At 35.6% G+C, this 24,735-nt stretch overlaps 1 protein-coding gene across 1 annotated transcript in view; it reads right to left on the bottom strand.

The window, feature by feature from the left end:
- The window catches only part of LOC145672102 (ly6/PLAUR domain-containing protein 6B-like), a 53,428-nt gene extending 36,968 nt beyond the window's left edge, over nucleotides 1–16,460 (bottom strand). The window contains exon 1 of the mRNA XM_081741370.1: nucleotides 15,773–16,460. The gene's annotated coding sequence lies outside the window, so the exon portion shown is untranslated. The remainder of the gene's footprint in view (nucleotides 1–15,772) is intronic.
- Nucleotides 16,461–24,735: the final 8,275 nt, after the last annotated feature.

Raw genomic sequence — 24,735 nt, 5'->3', positions numbered from 1 at the left:
CATTCTTGTGGGTGATAGGCTATCTTTCAAATTTTCTCACCTTTTACAGCGACAGCTTTCCATACCTCTACAACAACAAACCCTCCGGATAATGAAAATTGATGTTAACCGCGAATATTATTACCCAAATACAGTTAGATGTTCTGTCCAACTTTCCCTTTACAGTTTATGGTTTTACCACGTGCAACTCTTTTGTGCAAAGTTATCCAGATGTCTTACGGAATCTGATTGTTGCAATTGTTTTTGAAAAAGTTAAGCTCATAGAAACATTTACAGTTGACATATTCGTATATAAGAAAATATACGGTATACATCAGCCAACGATTGAGGTGCAACTACTATGGTAACAGGTTTTGGCATTTTGTATTACACATATACAAAAACACACCAAGCCAGGGGCGGATCCAGGGGGGAGCGAACGGGGCAATCGCACCCCAAAGAGGAAACTTTCTTATTTTATATATAAAGAAAATCCACCCTTGAGTTTGGAGATCTTAAATGTAGCTCTAAGTAGCAGTATTACAACCCACCGTTCCCCACCCCAGAAGTCCATCTTGGATCCGCCCCTGCACCAAATGCACTATAAATGAAGTTGGTGTGTTAAAAGATGAAAAACATATAAAGTGGAAGAGTTGTTGACATCAATCATATACTTTTTCCTGCAGGATTCATTTCATGATAAAAGGAAAGATCAAGCAGGTATATCCTGACCAGGATAGCAATGCGGTTTTGGGAGGATGGCGCTGCTGTTGTGTTTACATCAGTTTCTTGGCAAGCGCGGTGAGACAGGGGAGCGGAAAGTTTCACTCTGCAGTGTATCCAACGGTTTTTAAAAGTTGCAGTTTAGATGTTATGCATAGCGTAATCTCTTTCCACTTAATAAAGAACGCCGTAAGTTATGTGATTATAGTGAACCATTCCTGCAATAATCCAGATGTATTGTGAATAGTGATATATGAATGGAAATTACCAATTTAAGAACAACACAGCACAACTGAGAATTCAGTTAGCCTCTGCCGTGTATTAAAAAGATTGTATAAAAATTCATTACGTTTTATTCGATGTCGTTATAAATTAGGAGCAACCAGTAAAACGCTGCTCTTGTTACTTTGTTCGCAAGTTAATATGGAGTTATATTTTTTGTTGATGATGTTTTTTGCTCGTTACTTAAGATGTTCTGCAAATAACTTCAATAACTTTTGAAACTATTTAACTTGAGCCAAGGGCGGATACAGGCTGAATGTTTGGGGGTGGTCGTACAAAGTCAAATCAAGGTAAGAGTGTATTGCAAAAAAAAAAAAAAAAAAAAAAAAGTAAAAATAAATAAATGAAACAACTTTAGAAAAGAAGAAGTACCGGTAGCTATTTTCTGCAATTTCTAGAACAGAAATGGCCTCCTGCGATTTCGAAGCTGGACATTTTTTTGAGCAAGAACACCAAAGTGAGTAATTTTTTGCAATTTATTATTTGACTTCTGCAACGTAAAACAAAAAAAAAAAAAGTAAGGCCTACCTATTTTAGGTTTTATTTTACATTTATAATACAAAGGTGAAAGTTCTTAGGTTTTATTTTTAAAATAAAAAATATCCTATTCTGGGGGGAAATCGTCTCAATCGCCCCCCCCCCCCTTGGATTTTCCCCTGACTTGAGCATATGCGTGAAGTGGCTTATTACGAACAGGACAAAAAGAACTGTGATAGATTGATTACAAGTAATCCGGTTACAAACACTGCTACTTGCATTTTAGTTCCAAAACCCGCCGCTCGCACTCGTTCGCTGGTCACGTAATAGCTCCCATGCTGAGTATTGTTTGCAGCCAACTTGATAAGAAGGATCTCCTGCAGTGCTGCAAGATTCTCGCCGCGTGGATTAATACACAGATAAGAGTGACAGGTAATTACACACGCAGTCCTGCCGAGCTATGAAACAGTTTGCTTTCCTTTTGCTCAACAAAATCCGTGCCATTAGATGGTAGTTTTCGAAAGTCAAATACACCTGGCAAACCATCATGCAGCGGTGAACTTTTCTAATTTTACTTTTTTATATTTTTTAACTTATTAAAGAGTATTACCACTGGGTGATCTCAGTAAAACGTTAAAATATTTTAGTTTTCTTACATAAAAAGAGGTGATAATATAATATTCATAGACATTTACTGAATTTGATGTCGGATGTAAATAGTAAAAAAAAAAAAATGAAAAATGTATATTCTTCATCTTAACTCAATTATGTACTTCTAAAATCAAGTTACACTCCAACGTGTAAAATATTCTATCGATAATTGGACCGCTTGGGTGCCAAGTGGCTTAATGTCTAAAAATAAAACTAAATGGACTAATGCTTTCGTTCACCTCTACAGATGGTACTTTGTAAAAGAAATTTCAGTAAACTGTAATTTATAAAACCATACTACATACATATGGTTTTGGTTGACAACAACAAAAATGTGAATTGTTCAAATTTCACTCCTGGAAAATTTCAATTATGGAGTTAGGGCATTTGGCATCCAAGTGGCAATCGTTTCTAATATACTGTATGTATTCTCAGAAAATTGAAATGAAATTTATCAGTTTAACGTTCCACCATCATGGCCTTTAGGCTAAGGGAGACGGATGATTAATGGAAGTAAATGATGATGAAAGATTCGGTGGAGTGAAAATGTGAGAGAAAAGAGAGTACCGTGAGAAAATCAACGAACACGATACTATCCACCACAAACTTACTTGGTAGGGGATCGAATCAGGGGATATCTATTCTCAGCAGTGATTCCCAGACTTCTTGACTCTAGGATAAGAATTAATACATTCGTAAGATCAAGGGAATTTAAGATTTTTTTCTAAAATTTATTTTTAATAATAATAATAATAATAATAATAATAATAATAATAATACAATTTATCTGCTGCTTTGCGATGACTGAAGCAGTACTCACATTTACCTTTCTGTCATAAATAAATAAAATAAATTTAAAATACGTCAACAATGGAATTAGAAATCCATTTATTCAAGATTACACTGACCTGCTTTGTCGGGTTGCGTCGAGTTTTATACTAACACTGTACATGCAACCATAAAGTAGCTAACACAATGTAAACATGATTCATGAATGTAATATGTATATAGAGAGATCAAATTAAAAGTTTAACTAACATCAACAACCAGTCAGATTTCAACAGAAATTATTATTTTGCATATCATGCTTTTTTATGTATTCGAATTTTGTGTACTTATTTTTTGTGCTGCAAATATGGTAGAACTGACCCTGGTACTTACAAATGTTTTTGTAACTTCATTCTTATATATATATATATATATATATATATATATATATATATATATATATATATATATATATATATATATATATATATATATATATATATATTTATCTTTACGTGTGTGAATAGTGAGATGTGGTCATTCTTATATATATCTTTCTCTTTCCCTTTAGAGTTAGTATCAAATAGCATTTGCGTTTCTGTTCGCAGTCACGATCCTGCAATGTCATGGAAACCGGTTAACAAAAAGTAAAGAAATACAAACAAACATAATTGTACACGCATTGCATACTATACACGACCCATTCTTCCTACCAATATTAAGTTACAGACAAAAATAGCATGATTCCCTCTCTTAGACGCAGGTAAAACTTAAGTGTATGTTTTGATGCCAAATAATTATGAAAGCACATGATGGTTATTACTACATGTAACGTATTTTCAGAAATATGTAATATTTAAGGCCAAAATTTTGTTTCCTTTTGTTTGTATCTAAACTAAAACAAAAAAGTGAAGGAAAAACAGAAAATTTTAGTAGGACAGCAGACAATTATGAATAATAAACTATCAACTTAACGTAATTTAAAAATAACATTGCAAACGACTATCCATTTCATAAAGATAGGCCCCTGACTTCGCGGTGCTGCCGTGACGTCCAGTCAAAACTTATACTGCATTCTCGTACCTCATTGGAATTGTTGGAATGTTGTCTTTTCAATACTTAAGACATAAAAATTTTCTTTGTACTGTATAGTGAGAAAAAAAAAATTAATCAAAAAGTGCGTATTTTTTCGTACTTTTTTGGTAAATCAATGTTTATAGGACTATATCTCGGAAAGGAGATAACATGAAATAATTTCCTGTGCACGATACGTAGGCGCGTCTATACCTGTACGTTCTGAAAATTTCATTACTCAACACGTAGTAATTTTCTTGTTATTCAGTAAAAAGTGAGACATCATTATCTCTGAATTGCTGCGGTGTATTAACAATCTGAAAAAAACTTTTAGAAAGATCTTAAAGTAGCTTTTTCAACCAAACTGTTTTGACTTGTTTTAAAAGATAAACAATCACAAATATGACATTATGATTTTCTCTGCTTTGCGCCCTTCGCTATCGCAGTTTATACGGAGTGCTACGTTGCCATATTTTCCTGGCGCGTATACACTCTCAGCCAGACGGGTATTTAAACTTGTCACGCACACTTAACGGCACTTTTTAGAGATATGTTTAAAATGTAATGTCTCCAGAGATTTTAAACCAATTTCTTAGAAATTAACAGGATATACAGTAAATGTACCAAGTGTTCAAAATTAGAAAAACGAACTCTTATCTTGTTTGGATTTGCATGTGATGGTCCTCGAAAATTTGTTGCTTTTTGTCAGTTTATTGCACGCAGTACAAAATACACAGAAACAAAAACACGCACAAAGTTTATTATATGATACAACCTTAGTTGATATGTAATATTGAGTTTACAATTCACAGAAAATCTGTTTTCAGATCTAAGAGCTCCAAGCTACATTAGAATCTGCCTTTGAATAGGAATGACGCGTTTTTTTTTTTCCGGCGCAGCCTCAGGTTTACTTGAAACAGAGTTACTATCTTGTTCACTCCCGGATACGCCACTGAGCACAGAATAATCAATGTCCTTACTATTAATTACTAACTCATAACCGTCTGAGTCGGAGTCATTCATCAGTTCTGCAATTTCATTATCGCTAAACATTTTGCCTCTTCTTTTTATAATACCGCCGCTCGTGAAGGAATATCCCTTTTTTTTTCAATCAAAAAGCACAATATAGCCTATACTCACGAAAATATAAATGACCATTCGTCCGTCTCATTGCAATGAACCCATATGATATAAGTGCGTGTGTAAGTTTTTGACGCCTACGAACCGAAGGGAAGTGTTGAAGACTTAATCAGTGCGACGTGATTGGACGCAAATACAGCCCTCGTCACCTACTCATTGCATTGTTTACTTTCGTTGAAAAAAAACAAAGGACCCATTCTGTGTTACTGTACATTCGGCAGGGGAATTGATCGCAGAACTTGGGTGAACACGCGATTGCCAAGGCTGCATTTCTTTTTAACCTTTAACATGTTCGTAAGCTGGAAAGTGTGTATACTGACAGATCTTGAGGTAGAAATGGAGCCATTGTTAATAAGTGTTCAGGAAGATAGCAGGAGCAGCGATGAGTCAACAAACCCATTACGAAAGTGAATGAAGTAAATAGATTAAGAGATGAGTTTTTGGATGTGCTACTTCAACATTTTATTTCCATTACATTGAAATGTGTACACTCATGCCCAAAATTATTGTCGCATATCTATAACTGTCTTCTTGTAAGAATATACTTTGATAATGATTTTGCAGGGTACTTTTAATACTGATACTATATGTAGAGTCGGGAAATGTATATTTGTGGTAAAATTCATAGGAAAAGAATACGAAAATTAGCATGAGTAAAACAAGATGTTGCTAAATGGATAAGAAAATTTTAGTTTCGTTTTATTGTTCTTATTTACTGCTCTTTTGACATGAAATTTGCCACATACATGTCTTTGCCGATTATACACATACTAACATTATAAGAAATACCAGGCGAATTCGTTATCAAATTATATTCCTACAATAACATATTTATAGACATGCGACAATAATTTTGGACATGAGTGTACATGCATTAATATTTTTATGATGTTGTGAAAGGTTATAATAAATACTTTTCCCTCTTACATTCTTATGAAGTAGGCTTCGCGCAACAAGCTTCCTGAACGCGACAACAGTGCACGACAGCGTTGCCGCACTTCCATTTACTGTATGTTGTTTCTTCATATAAGCGCGGGGAATTTAAAGATTGGGCTGCAACATGGCTCACCGCTTAACGCAGAGAATATGTTGAAGTAAACATTTTTTTTTAAAATAAATACTCTACCAACTGAACCCTTTTTGTTAATAGTTTCAAATATTTGGAACACTAGACTTCCAAATTTTCGAACAGTGTTTTGTACGTTTCTCTACCTACCATGGTAAAGGAGATCAGAGCGTCGTACATTTGTTTTAATTTCACAAAAAATATCAAGTGATGAAAATTGAACTTTTCACAACTTACAGTTAATTGATGCATCTACATATTGTACACAGGAAATTATTTCACGTGATCTCTTTTCTGAGATATAGCTCTATAAACATTGATCTACCAAAAAAGTACGAAAAAATACGCACTTTTTCATCAATTTCTATTTTTTTCTCACTACATAGTACAAAGAAAATTTTTATATCTTAAGTATTGAAAAGAAAACATTCCAGCAATTCCAACGAGGTACAACAATGAAATATAAGTTTTGACTGGACGTCACGGCAGCACCGCGAAGTCAGGGGCCTATCTTTATGAAATGGATAGTAAATTAGAAGCTAAGAAGATATTTCAAGTTACATTTCGTAGGAACCTTAACTTTTTGCAAGAAAAGATGTTTTTTTGAAGTGCAAGGCTAATGCTGATTTTGATCCTCTTAGAATAACTCATACATACGCTAAACCTAAATGTCAGTGTCATTGAAGAAATACGATTCTTTCTAAAAGCGTGACCTGAGAATTTCAGCAGAATAGATATATGTGGCACATCCGTGAACTTAGCCCCACATACACCCTCACTAATTTGAAAACATGTCAAATAATAGTGTCCAATTAGTGCTGATGACCTGTAGTGTTAAAAAAATTGTTAAGAATCAATAAAAGTTCTGGGTAGACCTAGCTTGAACTCTGTATATTGTCAGTACTTATTTGGGCATTATTTTTGGTGTTTTAAAATTGGTGTGGGTGTGGATAGGGCAGATTCATGTGAAGGTAGCCCCACCCATTTGTTATAATGCAGCATTAATTTTGTAAACTATGTCAAAAATTAGATGTATATTAGTGCTGACGATACCGTATAGAAAGAAAATTAGTACTATTTGTCTAATCCTAGAAATGAGAGACCATTTTTTTTTCTCTAATGATGCTGCCATTAAAGATTTTCATATATCTTTTGGCTTTTTGATAATAGCAATAATTTTCTTTCTATGCGGTATCATCAGCACTAATTTAACACTCAGTTGGTTGAGTGGGTGGGGCTAGAGTAACCCTAGCCCCACTCAGAATCTTTTTCTCTAACTTTGTGTAGCAGCAAAAAAAAAAATCATTATAGCTAATAAACGCTAATTGGACATTCACTCCTGAAATATGTTTTAAAATTAGTACAGGTATGGGTGAGGCCAGGTTCACGGACATGTGGTATATGTGGCTCAAAGTTTCGCAAAATTGTTATTTTTACTTATACTGTAGAGAAAAGAAAGTTTTATAGAGTAGAATACCATGCAGTATTCTCTCTGCTGCTAAACGTCTGTTTAGGAGTGTTTGAAGGATGAAGTAAAACCAGACGATATATACGGTGGCCCAAAAGTAGGTTTACAGCTCACTGTATTGATCAGCTCACTATATTTTATATCATTTCTTATTGTTATCAAACAGGTAGACTTAGTTTCTTTGTTCTTAATGTCTTTTTACATATAACTTAAGCCCGGAACAGTCGAAGCAAATAAATTCATAAGCTAGAATGTTATCTATACTTGATCAATGCAGGGGTGTATGCCTACTTTTGAGCCACTCTGTAATAGACCTTCCGTTGCACCTATTACCAGTTTAATAAGCATGAAGAGTATAGTGTAAGAATTTAGCTATAGAAGATCGAGCTTTCTACGCTCCCTTGTAGCTATGCCCAGGGGTGCCCATCCCCCCAAAGCTGATGGCGCACTCCCCCCCAAAATTAATAATCTCTTCCCTCCTCAAAACTCAAGTCCTCTAAAAGCAATTGCCCCGTGTAGCAGTACTAGTAATTGTTATTTTTGTTGTTTTTATTTCCTGTAGTAGTATTATAGAATGCTTGTAGTAGTAGTAGGGGCAGTAGTAATTATAAAAATGGCATTACTTTTATTAGTAGTCTTGGTAGTGTACAATACTAAATATGTTCTATAAGGATATTGAAGGGTATAAAAACTTGTACACACTGTGTATGGCACAGGTATTCTTTTTTTACAATTAGTAGTATTATTTTTTTCTTTACAAAATATTGATATAATTCCCTTGATACATGATACATATATTGATACATGAAAAGTAAGACGCAAGTTGCAAGTTATTGAGTTTGATACCAAAAGAAAATGTTATCCTCGAAATTAGCCTACAAAAAGAAGTGATATCCAACAAAAAACATTCCTGTAAAAGACCCAAGTACGAGTGGCCTTAAAAAGAATTGAAATCACAAAAATAGGCGCCAAGTTCTGGTGGACAACAGTTACAAACACTCACTGGCTCACTTCAAATTTAGATTTGAAACTTGGCTGTTGTCTGTATGGTTACCACTAGCTCACAATTATGTCAAACTACTTTATAATTTTCAACAGACAACATAGGCAAGTTTCAAATCTAAATTTGAAAGTGATTCCTTGAGTGTTTGTAACTGTTGTTCACCAGAACTTGGCGCCATCCTTTCATATAGCAACTTGCGCGGTACTTCATTCATCGAGTTTCTAAGCAGGGGGTAGGGGGATTCATTCTCGAGATTAAAGAAAAAATTGCATCGTGTTCCAATGTTATTCTGACGACAACAAAATTACTTATTCGACATTAAAGTAAAATTCTTCCACAATTTTTTTATTCCCCCCAATATTTTTCTCGATGGCACAACTTGCGCCATTCATTCCTCCTGTGGGCGGCCCTTCTCTCTTAAAACGAACCAACCTTTCCTTTCATACGGCTACTTGCGCGGTACTTCATTCATCGAGTATTGAAGCAGGGGGTACGGGGGTTCACCCCGGAAAATTTTTGAAAATTAGCTTCTCAAAATCGTGTTTTAATGCTATTCCGACAGTAAAATTGCTAGTTCGAAAGTAGAGTAAAATCCCCCCCAAAATTTTTCTCAATGGCGCAGCTTGCGCCATACATCCCCCCTGTGGGCAGCCCTGGCTATGCCACTGTAGCACAGTAAATTTGCACATACATTCGAAATCTAGGGTGAAATATTAAGATGAGATATAATTTGATTAGTGTACGTAAGAGCCTAAAAAATTTTTTAAAAAAGCTTTGAATGATGAACAAGAGATTATCTACCAGAAAAAGTGAGAAAAGTGTATGTAAACATAAGAGAGCGTTGCTTTTAAGGTAGGTAAGTGCATAAAAACATTCTTTAAGTTCGCTAAAAGTTAATCGAGAAATAGTTCATTAAAAAAGCAAAAATAAATTTCTGCAAAGTTTACTAATTAAAAAAATATTTGAAAGGTGATCTCAAATTTTGATAGGGTCGGTAACAGACTGACGGGAATGGAAATGATCATTTCTGAAGATACATCGAAGAGTGTAAAGTGAATATTGCAACAATTTCCAGGTTGATGGGGTCTAGTCGGAAAATTTGGTATAAGAACACTTTTAAGTAGAAAGAAAGTACATAACAGAATCAATAATAAAAATTAAGAAAAGGAACTTGATAGATGCAGAGGTCGTATATAATCTTTTGTATTGAAAATTTAAGCAAATCATATGAACAGTTATTGTCTACGAAATTAGAAAGTGCAGTGAAACGGCTGCTTAGGGGGGCAGGAAGAAGCGAAAATGAACTCATATATGCACACGATTAGTGTCCTTTAATGTAAGATGGTATTGTAAAACAGTAATGAAAATAAACAATGTAGGGCTACTTGCTTCTGTTTATTTGTATTAAAAATATGAAAGTGAGAATCTTTATATATTGTAGAAGTAACTTCCCGAACACCTACCACCATGTTTACAATTTGTTGAATGATATCAACTAGAGAAAAACATATTTTTGAAGCACAACCAATGTGTTTCGATTCTTTCTCTTCAAGCTCTGAAGTTCTTAGAGCTCTCAGGAACCCAGCTGGAAGTCGCGCTTCCTTTTGTGATTTAATTTTCAGTCTCGTTTCTTGCAAGCGTTTCCCCAAGAAATCCATGAAAGAATGGGTTCAAAGAGGAGAGTTTTTTACTAGGACAGTTTTTATCTATATACATTCAGATTTTCTTCTTCCTTGATTCGTTTTACAACGTTCTTTAATTTTTTTCTTAATATATCTGATGCTAGGAATCTAGAGGGGGTGTAATTCTTTTTTTTTTTTTTTTTAATGATGTATAGAGAAACGGAAGTTTGAATAAATAAATAAAACCAGGAATGACCTACTCTATCCAAATAAAGGTCTTCTGATCGTCTCTTTCTAGACTGAATCAAGAAGTTTCTAAAACTCCTTCGTGTCTACAAGTTTTTTTTTTTTTTTTTTCCTAGCGGTTTCGCTTTTAATGCCGGAAATCGGGTTAATTTTGTCTTTGGAATGACTATGGTTGACTAGAAGTTCACCTTAAAATGAATTTCATGCCTCATATAGACTCAGAGATCAAATACATTATGTAATGTTAAGTTCCGTTCGATATTGAGGGTACCGGTATATTGTTTATTCTAATGCATTTCTGCCTGCAGAGACCTGATTCAAATGCATTGTTTGAAGCGTTACAACATTTTGTGATTAATGAACTATTTGAAGCTTATTAAGAATATAAGAATTACTTACTACACAACTACAATATACAATTTATTGGGAATATAAGTATTACTTATTACACAACTTCAATATACAGTTTAATCTCATTATAGTTTGAAGAATGTAAGTCTAAAAATAGTTTAATTGCGCCAAATTCTAAACTAAGACAAACATTGCTAATTTCTCTTTTTCTGGCTTTTTTCTAGAAACGCTTGGAGAGGTTTCAACTTCAGTGAATACTGTATATTTATTATCTGACTGTATTATTGGAGTAGTCGGAACAGCACAAATAATCATGTTGAATTCCTTCCAAACAGACGTTTCTCTCTTCCAAATGGAAGGAACAAATCAAACGAATGGGGATTTTGTTTTGCTTGTGCGAGTGAAGGGAAATGAATTCCAATAAGAATCTTTTCTTATATTCTGTTTTTCCCTTTCCGCTCTTCATAGGCGTCTAAGGATTGAATATAAATGAAAACTTATCGTTTGCTTATTTCCAGAAACTAAAGCACTGATACTGCTTTCAAAGCTAATAGCCACTTTAGAGACTAATGCAATTAAATGACATGAAAGTGTAAATATATACAGTATAATGCTACTCTAGCTAACGCCACATAAGAACGTTCTAAACATTAGTAGGACTTTAAAGGAATGCATTGTAACTGAATAAGTGAATGGATATTATAAAGATACAAGAGAAGAAAAATTTAAAATTGCAGCAGCAAATTTTGAGACGTAACTCATTAAATCAAATGTAACCTGGTAGAAAAGGCATGTGGACGCATTAAGGTGGGCCATGGATTTCAATTTGAACTGAAGGTCCACCTAAGATATAGCGTCGGTGCTGAAACAAGACGATCAACGTTAACAAACAAACAACAGTAAAAAATGTAACTGAAAAGTATTTAATAGGCACAAGTTGGAAAACGTGCTATTTTCATAGCTATAAGGTGATAAATTCAAGGAAAAATATGTAATAAAGGCCACTGAAATCTACTAGAATAGGTCTATGCTTAGTAGAACTAAGTTAACAAGTAATACACAAATCAACACATGTCATTGTGTTAAAATCGAGCGGTTCCTAAACGAAGAAATGTAGAATATGAGACTGAGTGAAGGAGTAATATAATCGTTTTAGTTTAGTAATCAGGAGGCTCCAAATTTAAAACATATGATGTGTTATTCTGTTTCCCCAGGGTGTCCACAGTTCTACCAGAAAACTGATTGTGCATTCTCTCTAAACACACAACTGAGGTCGACTTTCTCCCCCCCCAAAAAAAAAAAAATCTTCAAGTCTACTTCCTCCGCCAACACTCTACTGAAGCAAATCTTTCGAATTGTTCATCATTTAATCCGATGGATCTAAGACGTTGTTAACAAAGAAAAAAAAATATTATTATTTCTAGATAAAGAATGAGAACTGTTCTGCAGTACGCCAAATTACAAGTTGTTAGTACCATTCGCAAGAGAAAATAAAGTAAAAGACAGGGAGCAAAAATGAACTATGGCACAATTGTAGCAACTTCCTTGGTTCAAACTTTTCTCCAGACGTAAAGTGTGGCAGACTTTAGTCAAATATTCGTCTTTATTGCAACCGCATAATAGAAAACATATTTTAATCTGTAGGATTTTAAAAAAAAGTTATAATGAATGCATATTTTAAAATATGACTTTATTTTAGAATTTTAAATATAATTTAGTAGTTTTTATTTGTTTACTTTTAATTTTTGACACTTCTTTGTTTTAATAATTGACTACACTACACAGTCAGTGTTTTTATTATTAATAACACTGGTATACAAAATTTTGCTTATTATTGAAATGAAATGAAATTTTGAGTTTTAGGTCCCACGGTTATGCCGGCTAGGCTAAAGGAGACGGTGAAGATGAGTAATGAATGAAATGGTGGAATGAAGAAAGTGGGAGGAAACGGGAGAACCCCGAGAAAACCCACGCACACGGTGTTTGTCCACCACAAAGTTCACTTGGCGGGAGCAGGGTTTGAACCCGAGACCCCTAGCACCAGAGGTGAACTTGCTTATTATTGTTTCTTGATGAATTTTTATGTATTTTGACCCTCTGAACACGAATCTGGCACTTATTTTTGTATAGTGTCAATATTTTCAGTGATATAAGCATGTTTTATTTTTCTACCTATGCTGGTTTATGCAGAGCAATTTGCGTGCATTTATCTCAATACTCGCTAGGTAGTACCACATTTGTTATTACACATAACTGTTCGGAGTAGCAAACAGAGAATATAGATTCTAAAGATTCATATCAGAATTGTAAATTGATTAAATAGAATCTAAGCAATAATTAAGCTCTAGCCAATTCTGGTAGTAATGAAATGGTCATAAAGTGCTGCTTCCACATTTTCCACAGTTATTTTATATTATCGTGTAAGTCTATCTGAGTGTACGCGTGTGTAGTTAAATATCAGTGTGTTAGTGTCATTGTGTGTAGTTAATGTATTTGAGTAACATCTCGTCCCATCGGAAGTGCAAGTTCCGTGCGGATTCCTTTTGTTATGTGTGTGGATACTATGTTGGTCCGAAACAGTTGAACCATAGGATTGTGGCTGGAACAAAAGTTTATGCAGCCTATAAAGCTTACTTCAGAATGGCGGTTGGGGATCTTGACAAGCCATGGACTTCACATGTGTCTTGTGGTAATTGCAGGTCGACGTTGGAACTGGTTGCGTGGGAATAGGAAAAGCATGCCGTTTGCCATTCCGCGAATGTGGAGAGAACCTACCAACCATCATGATGATTGTTATTTTTGCATGATCGACTTGACGCACTACAAGAAAGACAAGAACAGACGTCATCTACAATACCCAAACATAACATCTTCCCGAGCACCTGTTCCGCATAGTGAACTCCCTATTCCCTCACCTCCGCCCCAAATTGTTTTCAATGAAGAAGCAGCTCATTCCGACAGTTCAGATAGTTCGCTCGTTTTGGAAGATAGTGGGAAACCTCATTTACTGAACCAAAAAGAACTAGTTGATCTGATTGGAGATCTACAATTACCGAAAAATAAGTCCGAATTGCTAGCATCAATGATCAAAGAGTGGAACTTCCTACTTTCTTCCTGCAAAATATCTAAGTACAGAAGCAGACATAAATGTTTTTCCGTTTATTTTGCTGTTGAGGATTCATTGTGCTACTGTACAGATATCGGTGGTCTTTTCAGGGCAATTGGCTTTCAATATGAACCAAAGGAATGGCGACGGTTCATGGACAGTTCGAGTACTAGTGTGAAGGCTATTATTATGCACAACGGAAACCAGTACTCTTCAATCTCTGTTGCACATTCCATCCACATGGAGGAAAGTTATTCAAGTGTGAAACTGATGTTGGAGAAAATTAAATATGAGGAACATCAATGCGACGTGTGTGGGGATTTCAAAATTATTGGTTTTCTTCTTGTGTTTCAAAATGGTTATACTAAATATTCCTGCTTTCTATGTCTGTGGGACAGTCGGGCAACTGACCAACATTATGATCAAACCATGTGGCCTGAAAGAACGGAGCTTATTCCAGGAGCACATAATGTGATAAATGAAGCATTAGTGCCCAGGGAGAGGATTCTCATGCCAACATTACATATTAAGCTGGTATTGGCAAAACAATTGTGAAAGCTCTGGATCGCAATTCACCTGCCCTACAATGTATCAAACAAATGTTTCCAGTTTTATCACAGACAAATGTTCTAGCTGAAATTTTCACAGGGCCTCAAATTCGTGTCATGCTTAATAGTGCTACACTTAAACAAAAAAGATTGACGGAGTTGGAAAGAAATGCTTGGGATTTCTTCATAAGTTGGTGACGGTATTTCTTGTGCATAACCGAGGTGAAGCTTTTGATCACCAAGTTAAGACACTCATTGATCAATATCGAGCATTGTGATGTAGAATGTATTAAAAATTACATATGTTTCATTCACATTTAAATTTCTTTAGGGAAAATTTAGGAGATGTTAGAGAAGAACACGGGGAACGTTTCCATAAGGCCATTCAGGTAATGGAAAGCAGATACGAAGGAAGGTGGGACTGTGCAATGATGGGTGATTATATTTGGGGGTTAGTCCGTGACGAAGTGAACGTTTAACACAAAAGAAAAAGAACCACTAACCTTCACTTTTGATTACGGAATTCCAGTGCTTGATGAACATTTTTCTCTAATCTCAAATACTTTTGTATATTTTTAATAAGAAATGTAATATTCATATATTTCGGTATTTATGTCTTGTTATGTAGATTTTTGTTAGCCAGAAAGTTGATGTCCAAAATGTGTGTTTGTAATTCATTGTTCTATAAGATACAATTTTATAATATGTTATTGTTTCAATAAATTCTGATATACTTATATCATCACAAATTTTGACATTACGGGAAAATAACTGCCATATTCGTGTTCAGCGTATGCAAATCAGTAAGAAACAAATGAAAAATCAACAGAAGCATGACTACAATGTTAGTATTATGGCTGTAGTTCATAAGATACAATTGTATAATATGGTACTGTTTCAATAAAATCGGATATACTTATATCATCACAAATTTTGACATTACTGGAAAATAACTGCCATATTCGTGTTCAGCGGGTGCAAATCATTAAGAAACCAACGAGAAACCAACATAAGCACGACCTTGATCAAAATGTGTATACCAGTGTAATTTGTTATAGATGTAATCATAATTTTATCACTTGTACTATATATGCATTGTGAAATAATGTAGAATAAGACAAAGTGCTGTATTTTTTATGTATTTTAGCTGTTCTCAGCACGTAAAAATAAAGTTTATTATTATTATTATTATTATTATTATTATTATTATTATTATTATTATTATTATTATTATTGTATCTAATAGTAATAATTATTTATGTACTTACCGGAAAAAAATGTTCTCACTTCTTCTAAGGAGATAATGCGGTTGGCGCTCATTTCCAATATAAACTTAAAAATCACTAAATATAAGAAGAAACACAGATAACATTATCATACAATTCAAACACACTGTGATAGGTGGCCAGAAACTTTCTTCTGTAACTTGACAACTTCATTAAATATTAAAATATGAATGTCGCACAAGATAACACACGCGCCGTCAAAACACAGAACTCAGAAAGAATTTTCACGTACTAGGTACAGAATACATGGAAACAGCTGTCACTTGTGCTTCTTCTCTTGATATCAAGAGCGTGTCTGAATGCCATGAGAAGTTTTTAAAACTGTTGCTCTCTAGATAGTGAGTCCAGTGTGCACGTATCCCTTCACTCACAAACTCGTTTTCACGGTAAATACATAATCCAAATTACACATTACTTTATACATTTAAACATTATTTTCTTTATTTCTTTTTCTCGACTTTACAAGAAGCTTAAATTCAAAATAAGATTCACATATTCTTAATGACGTGGGTACAAACTTAGTAAAATGTTAATAAAACCGTGTTTCGTGAGCATTTCGTTTTACCAAAGGATCTGCTTTCGCTCTTTGCGTTAGCGATGCTAGCGTCACTCGGCCTCTTTAGCACCGAAGTTCGCTACCAACTGATCGTCTGATGGTCGCTGGATCACCTATTGAAGGATGGGAAGCTCCTCCATCAACGCTCGTGGAGCCACCTGTCGGAGAGACTAAGAAAGGCGAATTGAGAGAAAAAGAAAGTTAAGAAAAACAAATGAGAAAAACATGATGCTCTATTATGAATATTATTTTATTCTATATGGAACTGACAAAATGTTTCTCCTTTCTGTTTTCACCATAGACACGAAGCTTTAGAAAATGTTAATCGTATTCGAATGGCTTCGCTTTATTATTCTTTTCAACAGGTTTTCTGTCAAACCATCCTCTGTTCCGGCGTAAGGGTAATAGAAAAGATGTAACCGCATGGGGCACCGAGGTTAAGGGGCGCCGGTGAAGTCAAAGACGAATAAGATAGAAGTCCGGCCTACTCTCATCCATATACTTGAAGAAAAGTTGTATTAAATATTTTCACAGTTTTTATCATCGTAAGCAATTTAGGCCTGCTATGTATGTGGCAACCATCATTCTTGTAATAACCTCAGAAAAATGACAATACGCAATATAGCTTCCCCATTTCACTTTGTTAAGTATATTCCCTTTAAAAGTACGTAGCTCGGCTTGATGGCCTCATTCAAGTCAACATGATACAACTATCCACCTTACCCGGGTTCGATTCCCGGCGGGAGCTCATGTGGTTCGGATTCCACGTTAATCAGTAGGTCCAGGTCTCATATAGCCTCGCTGCTGAAAGGGACGTTAAACTAAAATCAACTCAACAACTATCCACCTTCCAATTCTCCACTTTGCAAGACAATGGATTAGTAAAGTGATTTCGTCACTTCCGCTCTCAATCTAAGTGCAAGAGTCCAAAACTCATACTTTCGGTTCCAAGCAATAACAAAGTACTCTATGGTCTGTGGAATCCGAAGGTTCAATGGTTCACAAAAGCACTCAATTGACTTCTGTCCTTAGCGAATTGGATCCAGTTTCTACTTTGTATTCCTATTTCTGCGAGATCCATCTTAATATTGTCCTCCCATCTGTGCTAATGTCTTTCTTAATGGTCGTTTTCCGCTTGGTCTTCCAGTTAAAACTGAAAATGTTCCTACTTTCTTTCATTCCGGCTGCAGGACCTTCTAACCTAAGCCTCCTAGACTGATAAACGGTATAAATTAGGAAGTTCCTCGTTATCAAGTTTCTGCCATCCCCATTCCCGTTCCTCTTGGGTCCGAATACTCGTCTCAGAATCTTGTTCTCAAATACTTTCAGTCTACGTTCTACCCTCAGAATAAGGGTAGATTAGCAACCCTATGACTATGATTAGCAACCATACCGAACCTCGACAGAATTTGCGACGACAAAAGAGATTTTGAACTGGATAATAACTCAAATTCCCTGCTTTTAGTCAACGTTTAATTTCTTCATGAATTTGGTTCTCGTCTGTTAATATTGATCCTAGATATTTGACAGTATCCACTTTATCAAAAGTATCATTCGATATTTTAACGCATCCATAATTTGCCGTATTACGATCCCCACGAACTTCCATGTATTTAGTTTTCTCTGCATTTACTTCTTGACCTACTGTATGTCCCTGCAAGCATTTAATATGGTCTTTGCATTTCTTTCTATTGTTCTCCTGTCATCTCCTAATAAATTTACATCATCAGCATACGCCATAACCTGATGAATGCCATTCAACTCTAGGCTTTGGTTGCTATCTTTGATTTTCCTTATAGCGTACTCCAGGACAAAATTGAATAATAATGGCGACAACTCATCTCCTTGTTTCAGACCATTCTCGACTTGAAAGTTCGTGAACAAAAATTTTCTTACCCGGTCTTGACTTTGCGATTGGTTTAACTTTCGAGTAGTCGCGCCGCGGTCAAAACAACCACAGGAAAATTATTTTTTATCGTGTGTCCACCCTGTTTGTCAGACAGACTCCACCGTCCAGCTAATCTTCCCTCATACCTTCCCGAATGTTCCTACTCAATTACTCCATTATCCATTGTTTAGTGTAACTATTAGTAGTTGTTTAAAAACTACTGAACGTGTATTGTTTTTGCCATTGCTTCGATTCGTACGTACCTTTTGCTTTGAAGATATTTTAAGCTTTATAAACATAAATATTTTTTTAGTTGACAGAAGAGGGGTCGACAGAGTTAACAAACTGAAACTAATTGTGAAAAAGAGGAAACTTGCAATAAACAGCCTAAAAGAAGGAGGGAAATGTTAGGAAAGGACTGTTTGGATAAATCAGCCAAGATGATCTCGTGGAAGGTCTGTCTGAGGAATATGATAGCAAAAAAGATAATGTAGAAGTGAGTAAATACGAAAGTGCAAGTGAGTTTGAAGACCTTCAACCCAGAAATGACCAGCAATTCTCCGAATATTGTCAAAGCAGCACAGGCCGAAATAAGCGATGATGAAGTACATAAAATAGTGTAGAATCGAAGATAACTTAAAAAATCAATGTAGTGCTGTACAGGAGGTGAAGTTTCAACATAATAGGACCGTAGAATAATTCAATGTAAATTTGATTTGATTTGATTTCAACTTATCTCCCTTTCAGCATCGAGACTATATGAGACGTGGAGTTACTGCTTAACGTGGCCGAACCACATGAGCTACCACCGAGAATCGAATCCTGAAGTCCCACGACAATGACGCGAATGCTAACCTCTTAGCTACGAGTGAGCTCTAATTGAGTGTAAAATACGCTGTGAACTTTTGTTTTATTGATATGTTTATATAGTATTTACTTTACTAATTTTCTATTGTATTTGTAATTTTACATGAAATAGAGTTGACTTTCAATCGTATTATTATAAAGAAAGAAATATTGTATTTGCTTACAAAAACAAAAACCATCAGGATTCGAAGTTTCAATAAAAGCAGTGTGTAGTTATCTATCTTAAGAGATATGTAACAAAGAAAATTATATTTTACTCCAAATAAGAATAGAAAACAGTAGATGTGTTATTGTAGGTTTCTCTAATAAGTATTACTGTAGATCATATATATATAATAATAATAAATATATTTTCCCTCCTAATCAAAAACATACAAAATTATCTTTCTAATACAAGGAAAAATGTTCAAATGATATTTGCAACACATTATGTTCATGCGGTCCTTTTGACTACTCGATTTCCTTCGGCAGCGCGACTTTTCGAGTGTTAAACATATCTTAAATAATGCTGTAGCTTTTCCAGTATTCCAAAATATGTAAAAATGTTGTACAAGTGGTGAAAATAGGTCATACTTAACTTATCCTTAACTCACCCGTCGCCTCTACTCGTCGTGCCTTTCTACTTATGAAATAGTTCACTCACTGTACCATTTTTATGTAGTTACAGTGCTAGTAGCACCTGTCATCTTATTACTTACATACGCTCATATAGGTTACTAGTAAGTAGAGATGCGCATGAGTAGAGTCGAGTCGAGATTTAAGTCTGTCTCGAATCGTCTCTAGAAGATGTTGTCTCGACTTGTGTCTCTACTCGAAAATATGTTTCTTTTTCGACTCGTGTCTCGACTTGACAGTTTTCGTCTCGACTCGACTCGAATTTCGAGACATGACGTCTCGAAATTCGAGTCGAGAAAAATTTAGGAGTTAAAATATACGCACACATCAACCAGAACATTATGACCCCTACCTAATTGTCAGTATGTTCCCCTTTGACACAGATAACAACGGCGAGGCGTTTTGGCATGGACGCAATGATCCTTGGTAGGTCACTGGAGAGATTTGGCACCACATGTACACAAACAGGTCACCTAATTCCCGTAAATTCCGGGGATGCGGCGATGAGCTCTAACACACATTCCAGACACACACGTTCAATCACATCCCAGACGTGTTCGATTGGGTTCAGATCCGGCAAATTGGGGGCCAGCAGATCACTTGGAATCGCCCCTGTGTTCCCCGAACCACTCCATCACACTTCTGGCTTTGTGACATGGTGCATTATCTTGTCGAAAAATGGCACTACCGTTGGAAAACATGGTCATCATGAAGGGGTGTACATAGTCTGCAAGCAGTGTGCGATACGCCTCGACCGTCATGGTACCTTGCACGAGATCCACTAGATACACGGATACTTACGTGAATGTTCCTGAGAGCATAATTAAGCCGCAGCCAGCTTGTCTCCGTCCCTCAGTACAGATGTCAAGGATCTGTTCCTTTGGAACACGACGAATTCGCACCCTCCCATCGTCATGATGAAGAAGTTATCGGGAGTCATCAGACAATGCAACGCTCTGCCACTGCGCCAAGGTTCAGTGGCGATGGTCAGGTGTTCATTTCAGTCGTAGTTGCCGATGTCGTGGTAACATTCGCACGTGGATGTGTCGTCGGCTGCGGAGGCTCATCCTTAGGAATGTTCGGTGCACTGTGAGTTCAGACACACTTATACTTTGCCCAGTCCGATGTTTGTACCGTCACAGTTCGCTGCTTGTCCTGTTTTACCAGTCTGCCCAGCCTACGATGTCCGACATTTGCAATGAGGTGGGGGATGCCCAATAGGGTGGGCCGAAAACGGCCGATTTTTTTCTTTTTCTTTTTCTTTTTTTTTTAGAAAATTAAGATTGAGTAAAACGCAAAAGTTGTAAAATGTTATATTATGTTTCCTCACCAAAATAGAGACGGATTAAAAAATATTTAACCGGGCCTCGGGGGCCCGAAAGAACGCTAATTTTGGAAAAAAGAAGTAGCGACCAATGAAAATATTATTAAAATATATTTTTAGAAAATTAAGTACTCAATTATACTTATTTGAGTACTGTGCAAAAGTTGTATAATATTATGTTATGTTTCTTCATCAAACTAGAGCCGGATAAAAAGATATTTAACCGGGCCCCGGGGGCCCTAAAGAACGTTAATTAAAAAAAAAATAGTTTCGAGCAGTGAAATATTGAAATATATATATATATATTTTTTAGAAAGTTAAGTTTGAGTACCATGCAAAAGTTGTATAATATTATGTTATTTTTCTTTACCAAAATAGAGCCGGATAAAAAGATATTTAACCGGGCCTCAGGGGCCCGAACGAACAGTAATTTTGAAAAAAAAAGTAGCGACCAATGAAAATATTATTAAAATATATTTTTAGAAAGTTAAGTTTCAGTACCGTGCAAAAGTTGTATAATGCTATGTTTCTTCCCCAAAACAGAGGCAGATAAAAATATTTCACCAGGACCTGCGGGTCCGAAAAGTGTTATTTTTTTTAAATATATACCATTATTTTAAGTATGTATAGAAAATTGGTTAAGATTCCTAATACTTTAACTTGACCCCAGGATTTTAAATGTTCTGATCTGATGTGCAGCTCTTCGTCTGATTGGTGTTTAGTAGATATAATAGTACGGACACAAATACATAAGGTAAGGTTGAAAAATTGACCAACAAACACCAAACCAGCCCAGAACTCACCACGTGGAGATGGCTACACAGCGAGTTCCTCCCACCTACCTTCCTCTTACTTAAAGCTCCTTAGTTGAATCTTGGAACAAAATATTGAGATTTATGTTCGAAGCTTGGTAGATACTCTCGTGCTTCCAGTTTTGCGCGAATATAACCGTCTCGTGCAACACTACCGCATACTTCTGAAGAAGGTTCTGTTACTAGCTTTACACACCTCTCCAAAGCCTGTGTGTGGAAGGGGAACGTGACAAACTGTGAAACCTCCGCTTTTCCACAATCATTTCGGTTAATTCTTCTGTTGATACGTTAGCCGAAATTGGAGGTTTCGTTCCTATTACTTCTCACCAATCGGTCAAATCGATATAATCCGCATATTCTTCAGTGCTTTGCCTACTGCAATTGTCAATTAGAACTATAGTTGGGTATTTACGGCCATCAAAATAGACCCTTAAAATTAGTAGCTTTACACTGTAGACGGTCTCTTTATTTCTCTCTCTCTCTCTTTTTTTTTCTTATTTCCTATGGATTCTGGTTTTATCTACTACCTTGTCTTGGTTAGTTTTGTTCAGTAAATTAATATATTCTAAAACAGCGGATACAATTTTAGCAGCCGACTTATTCGAGACACCTGTTAAATCTTTGGTGGTACTTACTTGTTTAGGGCTCACTATTGTTTATTTAGGTTTACTTTAGATTTTATTCTCTAAACGATAGCTCCATGCGAACTTTTCATCGTCTGAATTCGGAGTGGAAGCACTTAATATATGTTCCAAGTGCGTGATTGAGGCTAACGATTGTAACCTTCTTGTATTTGATATCGCAGCATCATAATCGATCTGTGTGTCATGCTTTCTTTTGAGCCTATGGGTTTCTGCTTTATCTACATTGCAACTCGTCATTTGTCTCTGATTTCTCTGATCTAATATGAGCTCCCACGGTGGTATTTAATTTGATTTATCACACTTACAGGTTACTCTATCGCAGCTTTTGCAAGAGAAAATATCAAATAACTTCTGAGCACCGTTCTTAAATTTCTTTAATTTGGCTCTTAATGGAGGTATCTTATTTCTTAATGGGGTTAATGATCGTTTTGCATTTTGACTTGTAATTCAAAATCATATCCTTTCGAAGGCAAGACAATACAGGAAGAGAGGCTCGCAGCCATATCGTTTCTAGTTTATTTGAATTCAGCAATGTAAGCGCCACCTTCGGAAAGCCAGTGTTGTGCATTTTGCATCCAGATGCGAAAAAGTGATATTCTCTTAAAGTTTGAGAGTTCTGAGCTGGGCTCAACACGAAGGTTTTCCGTGGTTAATATGGTAGTTATGAAAGTTAGTTAAGGTCTCAATAGCTATTTGCGTATATTAAAACCATGTATTTCATGTTTTATGTATTGTCTGGAAAAATGTTCTTATTACCTCAAATCATTTTATTTCAACAAAAAATTAGGAACTTTAGGACCACGGGGGCCCGGTTAAATATTGTTTTAAAATCAACATATTTGACATGGCTTCATTTCGTACCAATACACAACTTTTGATAACTACTCAATCCTGAATATCTGAAAAAAAATTTTTCGGCCCACCCTAATGCCCAACCTCTCGATGTTTGAACATTTCGCCATTTGTAGAAGACACTCACCACAGCACTTCTCGAACACCTGAAAAGTCCTGCAGTTTCCGAAATTCTCGTGCCGAATATTGTACAAGTGGTGTTTCTGAGTGAATACTTTCTTCAAAGATGTGTCAGCCTCTAGATCTAGAAAGCTCCTGATATACCTGTTAGGGACAGGGCAACATAGAGCGCCAACCACGTGTTAGTAGCTAAGCTGAATATAGTTCTGCCGGTCACTAACAGATGGTGTTGGAGCATCTCAAGGCTGACACACCAAGTGTTTTTTTTATTTTTTATTTTATTTTATTTTATTTTATTTTATTTTTTTTACAGAAATACCAAGGCCGGATCAGAATTCCAAAATACAGAGCAGGAGAAAATATTTAGACAGATTTTCTCTGACTCCGATAGAAATCAGCATGGGAATAATGACTGTGATGTTGTGAATGAAGACAGACAGACGACAAGTAATCTTACCTATTTTGGTATTAACCTATTTTGGTATTATAGTTATGAAAGTGTTGTACCTTTCATGAGCAGATTTAGAATTAATATACAGTATCTGTGTCGATTAATTTATTAGACCAAGGTTGTTTCTAATGTCTTTTCTTGGGAAATAAGTAAAAGAACAAATATCCTATGGTTACCCTGCTTATAGTGGCATTTGCTACAAAATTTGAAGTTCATTTTTACAGTTCAATGTATATAAACATTATAAAGAAACAAACATGAGAGACCAAAACCTAGCTCAGATTCCTGAAAACTTAATTTCACTTTCAATAGGTAAGAAAGGAAGTTACGTAATGAATTACGATGAAGTGATTTTTGTTTTAAACTTATGGCAATCGTGTTGTTCTTCTGCCTGTACTACTTTGGACGTCGTTCCTGTGCAGGGCTTCGAACCAAGATAATTCGTCTTTTTATACGCAAATTCGTTTACCTGTGGCTATAACATACGTGGCCACAGTCACTTCAAATTCCCAGGTAATTTATGTTCCATTAAGATTTGGCCACATATTTATTTATTTGATTACACTTCTTATTTTCATTCAGATAGCTCAGAGACTTTGGTAAAAAAGAAGCACATTAACTTTGTCAGTGCTTTCCCAAATATTTGTCTCTAAGTTCTCTTCCTAAAATATTCTTGGGAGACACGGGTTTTGATTTCCGAAGGGAGTTAATGTGGTCCATATTTCACGTTAAACTGTAAGATCACATCACATATAGACTGGCTGCAGAAAGAGACGATAAACTCAGAATGGTATCAAATCAAATCTTAAAATATTA

The sequence above is a fragment of the Thermobia domestica genome, chromosome 15, assembly GCF_964235325.1.
Source record: "Thermobia domestica chromosome 15, izTheDome1.hap1.1, whole genome shotgun sequence".
Classification (NCBI taxonomy): Eukaryota; Metazoa; Arthropoda; class Insecta; order Zygentoma; family Lepismatidae; genus Thermobia; species Thermobia domestica.
The sequence above is the reverse complement of the archived record's forward strand: the minus strand, read 5'-3'. Positions and strand labels throughout refer to the sequence as shown.